Source organism: Pollicipes pollicipes, unplaced genomic scaffold, assembly GCF_011947565.3.
Source record: "Pollicipes pollicipes isolate AB1234 unplaced genomic scaffold, Ppol_2.1 Scaffold_3087;HRSCAF=3621_pilon_pilon_pilon, whole genome shotgun sequence".
NCBI lineage: Eukaryota > Metazoa > Arthropoda > Thecostraca > Pollicipedomorpha > Pollicipedidae > Pollicipes > Pollicipes pollicipes.
The window spans coordinates 37,790,258-37,798,309 of record NW_023596225.1 but is presented as its reverse complement, the minus strand read 5'-3'; positions in this window follow the sequence as shown (position 1 = coordinate 37,798,309).

The following is an 8,052-nucleotide window of genomic DNA, read 5'->3' as shown; positions in this document are numbered from 1 at the left end:
GTAACGTGTTCAGCGTGGCGCTATGTGGTGCATCACAGGGCTGGACTGGGGCTACAGCTGCATCTGCGGTTGGGCCTGGGCAGGGACTGCAGTTGGGCATGGCCTGGGCCTGGCCTGGGCCTGGAACTGCAGTTGGGGCCTGGGACTGGGGACTTGCGGCTGGGCCTGAGCCTGAGAATGTGACTGGGCCTGGGCCTGGGCCTGGGACTGACACTGGCACTGACACTGGCACTGACACTGGCGCTGATAATGGCAATGGCAATGGTAATGGCAATGGCATTGGCGTTGGCACTGGGTGCGGGGTGGGAGGGCAGGGCGCAGTCACCCCCTGCCGAATCCGGTTAAGGTTTAGCATGGCGGTAGTGCACTCACGAAAGAGGCAAGCTACAATGGCCTTCCCTAGAGGGTCCACCACAACCGGGCATGGCATGACAGAGCAGGAGACAGGACGGGAGGAGCAGGGGGGCAACAGGACCGGACAGAATAGGCCAGGACAGATCAGCAGGGGGGGGCAGGGTGGAAATGCCACAGCGTAGATATAGCGCAGGACAGGAGACGACGGAATGAGAGAGAGCAGAAGATAATGGCACAATGCAGGGGAGCAGAGACAGGGTGCAGAGAGACTTTAGGTACACATGGCAGGTTTTTGGTATGGCAAAACAGATCAAGACGGCAACAAAAGAGCGGAGGACAGCATGTCAGCACAGCACAACACAGCACGGAATGTGGCAGTGCCAAGGGAGTTTGTCAAAATAAAACAAGATTTACCTGCAGGACTACTTCAAAAGATGCCTCCTCCACTCCTAACGCGAACTGCATGCATGAAACTCGCCTCTTGTACGTATTCACTCGGCTTAACGACGTTTACGTACCACGCCGTTCGAGGTACTGGTCGTTTTAAGGTGAGCACAGCGCATGCACCCGTAACCAACGTCCGCAAGCTGTCTGCATCGAGTGAAATCACGGATGTGTTTGAAGTCGCACCTTTTCAGATCTACATCATACCTTCGAGGCCATGCCTTGTAGCAACATGAAAACACAAGTCAGCGTGTTCGTTATTCAATTATGAGAACAATGGCGCATAATTTTAGGTGTTTTGACCATGTGTTTATGATGTATGGCTTCGTTGATAAGACGATGTCGCACCGTCGCGCGAGGTTCCGCGGCATCGCCGGTCGCCTGCCCTCCCCCCTCCACCAGCCAGCCAGCCAGTCGTAGATTGCCGTGCAGTGTTCACCAAAACCACTCCTGCTCCGAAACCAAAAAGCTAGGGACGCGTTTTTGGTGTCAAAATAGGCACAATAGATGCACCACAGCGTAATGAAAATCTGGGCGCGATTGTACGACATCCCGGAGAGGTATCTTAAAGAAATCTTAGGGGTTGCATCGTCGCATCGACCCTACCCCCCCCCCCCCTCCCTATCAGGGCGAGCGGTAAGGCACCAGTGGGAACCAAATTTGGGCACGCCCCTGTCCCACTACACACTTTCAGAGACATCTTTATGCCTATGTTTACGTTACTGATATGATTCATGATTCAAGCCCAGCTTTGTGTCGGGCCAGGACTCAGTCACAGCGTAGTCACAAATCAGGATCAATGGGAACTGTAATGGCTATAAATGAATGACAATGACAGCTAATTTAGAGTAGCGAACCCTGTTTATGCTGATCAGCAACTTTGAGTGGTGCTCATTTTCCGCCATTTTCGAAATGATGCATCTCTCATACGGGCGCAGGCAGCGACGGGGAGGGGGGGGGGGGGGCGGACACAAGAGGCACGTGATCCCTTTGGGTCCCTCGGGATCCAGAGGGCCCCTCTGGGTCGACGACCAACGGCTCGATTGGAGGGCTCGAATGACTGCAAGGCTGGCCGAAGGTTGCATTAAGGGTCTCCAGTTTGCCGGACCGGAGCCTCTGGATGTCAATCAGAGAGCCTCTGGCGGCGATCGCTGCCCCTGCGATAATGAACCCCCTTACTTCGGGCAGAAAACACCAGCATTCGGCCCTTTGTCGGACTTATCCCTTTGCGCATTTCCCAAGCCCTCTCCACTGGTTCGGGCCCTCCGAGAACGACAGGAGATCGATAGCAGTGAAGGGTGCATGATGAGTCAAAAAGACAGCTAAAGGGCCCCTTCCTCACAGGAGGCCTTAGTACCGAACGGTAACCTTCTACCCCGTTTCCACCAATGACTCGCTGAGTGGAACTGGGGCTCTTGTGCGAATTATTGGACCAGCTCTGCCCGTAAGTGATCTTTTTGCGACATTGAGAGCCGCTGCGTCGATCCGGCGCCAGCCGCTTAGCTCAGAAGACCGCCTGTGTCGGGGAGGGAACCAGTGTACGATACCTTCCTCTGAGGCATGGGCGGGGGGGACAGGGGCCAGGGGGCCATGCCCCCTCCCACACTTTTCAAGGTGGGGTGCCAGCAGTGTTAACTGGTCTCCGCTTTCAGATCAAGCTTGTTTTCAGCTTACTTTCGCACTACATTAAACAGCATGCCGATTTACCTAGTCCGCCAGCCATCTTCCTCAAGATGCGTCATCTGTTTCGTTCGCTCATTGGTCGTCGCTAATGCCACAGCCGTAGGGCCAACGTCGAGCGGCCTATGGAGACTGCAACACCAGGCATCGGTACTGCTATTCCCATGACTTGCGAGCGCGCAGGTTCAAAACAATGCTACATGTTTTTTATCCGTAATCAATTCTGACTTAATCTTGAACATTTTTAGACGAACATGGATTAGCCATGTTAATACCAAGTTGACACTTCATTTCATCTACAATCTGGGTTTAGGGAGCCCTCATATCTTTGAAGAACACAGGAAAATGAATGGAGTCCATGTGACAATTATTGAACCATTTGCAGCGATCAGGAATATTGTTGCGTCAATGAGGGTTTCTGTGCCGATCCGGGACCAACTGTGCGGGTTGGAAGGCCTCCCGTGTCAGGGAGGGGAACAATGTGATAATATGTCCCTCTAATGGGTTCCGGATCGACCAGGAGATCTCGCCCCGTGTCGCCGGAATGACAGCTAGAAGACACTTAGCGATGTTATGGAATGACCCTTCAACCCTTGACCGGAAACGGTAATGTACCTCTGGTGTTCTACTCAAGGGGCCCCTTGCCTGGAAGAAAATAGGGGTCTAAAAATTGTTGAGTAGAGTGGGAGTCTCATTGTTGAATACAGTGGTTCGAAATGGGTTAAAAAAAGCACACAAGGCCAATCCATGTTTACCTGAGAACGCTTTGTAAAAGATGGATTAGTGAAACAACTTGCATCAAAGGTTTGCACATGCCCGCCCGTAATCTCAAGAGCAAGGACAGTGATGGACTGGGTTGCAGCTTCCGTAGAACCGAACGGCGCCGTCTACTGCAAGCGCCACCAGACGGCGGGCGCCGTGTTGCGGACAGATTAGTAGTCACAGAAATACAAAAACAGAGATTCTATGCTTGCTCCTGCAACTACACCGCCAGATTTCAGCACCACTTCCAGGTGCTTAAAGGACCGATCCGTGCTTATCATCAGTCAAAAATTCCACACGTGAAATATGTGGCCAGACTGCCGTCTTATGTAAGATTTGATGTCCTCGAACTTTCAAAAGCACTTATTTCGGAAACGTCATCATTCTCGTCCGCCCGTGGGCGACGGTTCAGTATCTACCCAGCGCCTGCCCAGGCCGTGCAGCGTCTACTAGGCAGACGCTGCGCGACCTACGGAGACTGCAACGCCTGGCGCCGAGGTTTTTGCGGGTGCGGCCGCACTCGGTTTTTGCTACGAATATTTGCGAGTGCCCGTGCTCAAAATTACGTCACATAACTTATTTTACTAACTGATTCAAGTGTTTAGATGCAATAACTTCAGAAGCACCATCATTTTCGTTCCACTGGTGGGCCACGGCAAAAAGTTAACCACTGGGCTAACGGGTCCGCGGACTGCGGAGAGTGTGACGCCTGGTATCGACATTTTTGTTGCAAAGATTTGAAAACGCGTATGTTAAAAAACCATGTTACATAAATTGTATCGCTGAGCGATTATGACTAAATGTTGAACATTTTTAGACAAACATGGCTTGGCCATGTCCATACACATTGTTAACCACTCGATTCACAATCAAATTTTCATCTTCAGATTTCGATGAAACATATCGATCTACAATCTACCTTCACGTCGTCCTTAATGTCTGCAGAGTGCAGATATAGCATTCTGATGAGGCTTCTGACTTCTATCGATTTAGAGATGGTCCACTAAACCATTGTAAATTAAGTGCGCCGGTGATTTATTCTATGCGGCCGTTCATCGCTTGATTTCTGCAGTTTATTTACTTCAAAACTCGAACTGAATTAATTTCACGGCAGCTTCAAGTTTCTGTTGTGAACTCTGAAACAATGTGAAATGGACGAATAACCTTGGGAAGCTGGATAACCTTATTTGCCATATGAGATACATGAGTTGAATAGGCAAGATTGTGCACCAGGGAGAAACAGCTCTAGATGCATATCTAGCATAGCAGCCGTAGCATTTAAATCAAGAGCGATAGCAACCTCCATTTCTAACCCCCTTCCCCGGTCATCAGGCTTGCTTTCCAGAAAAAGTTCCTGAAGTGCGCCCTGAGCTTATCCCCACCACACTTTTTGAAACGTTCCTACGCCTATGTTCTGAGGACCTCCGGATGGATAAGGGGGGCCAAGTCCCCGTGTAACGAGGTGTCAGCTGATGAGTACCTTGGGCTGGGATAGAAAGGTTCTTGAGCCACTGACCGGGAGAGACATGGTCTCTCCCCTGGCGTGTTGCCATCTACAAGTGCAGTATAGTTTACCATGCATCCGTATGTCTACCTTCTCAGTGCGCTATCCACGCCTTCCCCCCCCCCCCCCTCCCCATAGCCGACTGGGTAACTGGATAAAAAGGTGAAGAAAGCTGGGACCTCTCGGAATCAAGGTCAAATCCGATACATTTTTGAGGTTTTTCATCGGGAGCCTGTATCGCGCTCTGTGTCCGCATCTTCTTCTTACAAAGTTTTTCCCCTACACCACTTTATTTTCCAACTCTCCTCTTCTTCTCCTCGACTATTTCTCAAATTTTCCCGCCTTATTCACAGTTCCACACGGCCCCAAGCTTCGCTTTGTTCTCCAAAATTTTCCGAAAACTCCACATCTGTTCTAATTGTGTAACTTCCGATACCACCTTCTTTCACAGACACAACGTAGATGCACTCCAGATCGCAATGCGCCAAGCGCCACAGCATTTAACAGTAATCCAATGGTTTACATGGAATGCCACATAGCCCGTGCCGGCAATAAAGTACACTTAAACGACCACACACAAGTTGCATCTCTGAGCTGACCGTACATAGTTCACCACATTACTGTGAACAGAACACATGCCAGAGAAGGCCGCTATACCACACCAAAGCTTCCACCATCGCACCTGAGGCAAAAACAAATTCACTTATTTTCCTGTCTGGTTGGTTTACAGAGCACAGGACCACCCAGACAGGAAAATAAGTGAATCTATTCTTATAAAAAGTCGGCGACCAAATCTTAACACACAGGGCTCATCATGGCCGATTATGCGAACGTGATATGTGTCTCTATGTGTGATGCGTGCTAGCTTAAAATCGTTTACACGTGTTAGTGATACCTGATGCGTACGTGACCCGCGATGTCTGTTCAATTGAAATCGTTTGCATGTATAATTGGAGCGCGATGTGTGGTGCTTGTTTACTTCAACTCGCTTGCATGACTGAGTGAAGCGTGATGCGTGATGCCCACTTGCTTGAATTCGTTTGCGTGTATCAGAATACGTATGTTCGTGTATTCTAATTCCTAGATAGGCACTGCATCGCGGTAATGGCCGGCAATCGCTCTTTGTTCAACCCGCTCAATGTTGGTCTCCAGTAAAAACTGTGACTTGCCTTTAAAAAAAAACAACTGAAAAATCGAGTAGAATCACCGGCAGGCAATTTTGAATTCATTTCTGCTATTATTTCGATAAAGGCATGTTACCAAAATATCAGCCCAACTCTATCTTCATTCTCCTGGTTTTTATCTGAGGAATGAGGCTAATACTACTGTCTTATCTATGTGAATAATGTTCCTTGCTAATGTACTGGACAACTTACGTGATTTTCTGCCGTTTGAATAACGAAATAGCATGTTTCCACCTGCATGACACAAACCAACTACGACCGATTCTAGCCGTCTCTATTGTCCTTTCCATACAGAAACTCAACAGCTCGCCGTTGATTTGGACGCACCGAAAGCGTGAAATTGTTGGTTTTGTTGAAATCATGCGCGTGTCCCTATTTCAACCACAGCCTGAAGATGGTTTTCAATTTTATGCAAATGTAGCCGAACACAAATTCGTGTCCGAACATCAGTATGCACTGCCCTTTTGAACCGCGCTTCAATATGCCTTCCGCGCAGAAGGTGTCCAAAGGCTGTACTTAACACGTGATTATCAGCAGCTCCGTTTTTAACAGCAGAATTTAATCCAAGCTATTCAAAATATAATTTGATCGTTAATGGTAATCCTCCACCTTTCCAGGATGGCCCATAGCAAGAGCTCTGACTGCATTCGGATTTCACTGGCCGATCCAGGACTCTAACCTCTCGGCACACTGTTACGCAGGCGGGGACTCCTTAAAAAGGGTCACGTATAAGGCTGACCCACTTTTGAAAGCAAATGAGGTGTTCCATCGTAACCAGGTGGCCTTTGAGAGGGAAATGGGCCTTTGCAGCTAAAAGGACCGCGAGTATCCAGAGGGGCATGCGGATATAAAGATCGCTGGGCTCCTTATAAGGTCCTGAGCGGATCACGGGCCCTGAGAGCTCAGAGATGATCTCAGTAGCCAGAGGACTTTTCATTTGCCGGAGGGCAGTTCCTCAGCTGCCTGGTGCACCCCTAAGCACTTTTTGGTCCTCAAAAAATGTGTTTAAAAGGCGCGTTTAGTTCTAGATATATGCTCTGGCGACCAAATGGATCACTGAGAGGCCAGTGAGCCATCAACAGCCAAACGAGCACTTCGATGGCCGGAAGGGCCCCCAAGCGATCATAAGTTCCCCTTCGTGACCAAGGGGTTTGTGAGGCCAATTAAGTCCTCAACCTGTCAGAGGGTGACTGCACCCAAGAGGCTCCTCAGCAGCCAGAGGGACCCCTCAGCGGCCAGAAGGGTCCTGATCAGCTAAAACGGCTCGCGAGCGACCAGGGGGGCCCTGAGTATGCAGAATACCGAGGGGCCAGTGCGGTCCATGGACGGATGTTGCCGTTGGGGCTATACGACGCACGGAGGTTGAAAGCAACTGAGGTGTTCGATCGTAACCAAATGGCCTTTGAGAGGGGAAATGGGCCTTTGCAGCTAAAAGGACCGCAAGTATCCAGAGGGGCGTGCGGGTATAAAGGTTGCGGACGCACTAGTTCAGTGTTTCTGAAGCTGTATGATGCCACCGGTAACTCACTTGAAGAGACTTTTGAATCGTAGGTGGACCCTAAGTAACTATTAAGTCCCTAAAGCGGCCCGGATGCCCACGGTGGCTCGCTGTGGCCCACTTATCCGTAACAGGGGCCTCAGGGTGGCCAAATGGGACCTGGCGAGTGGGCAGAGGATGGGCTCCACTCATTCAATACGGACGTCTTTCCTCACGCTGCACGCGGCAAAAACTGCCCTGTGTACAGCTCAACAAAACCCCAAGCTGTGCGTCTTACGGAGTCGGGGAAAAATGGACCCCCATCCCCACGCCCCACAAGATCTCTAGCCATGGCGTGAGTCGTGGGATGGCTTGAATGACTCGTTCAGTGGAGACCTTGAGGAGCCAGAAAGACATGTCAGGGGCTGGAGAATTGCTTGGGGCCTGCAAAAACGATCCCTGAATGGCTAGACAGGCCCTTTAAGAGCAAGGTCCGTGAGCAGTAAGACGGGCACCGAGCTGGCAGGCAGCCTTGGACATTTGCTGAACTCCTGAGTGTTCAGTGTGCCTCCGACCGGTGATGGAATCCAGCGATCAGCCAGAAGGGTCTCAGGCGATGCAAGGGAAGCTCAAAGTGTCTAGAGGTT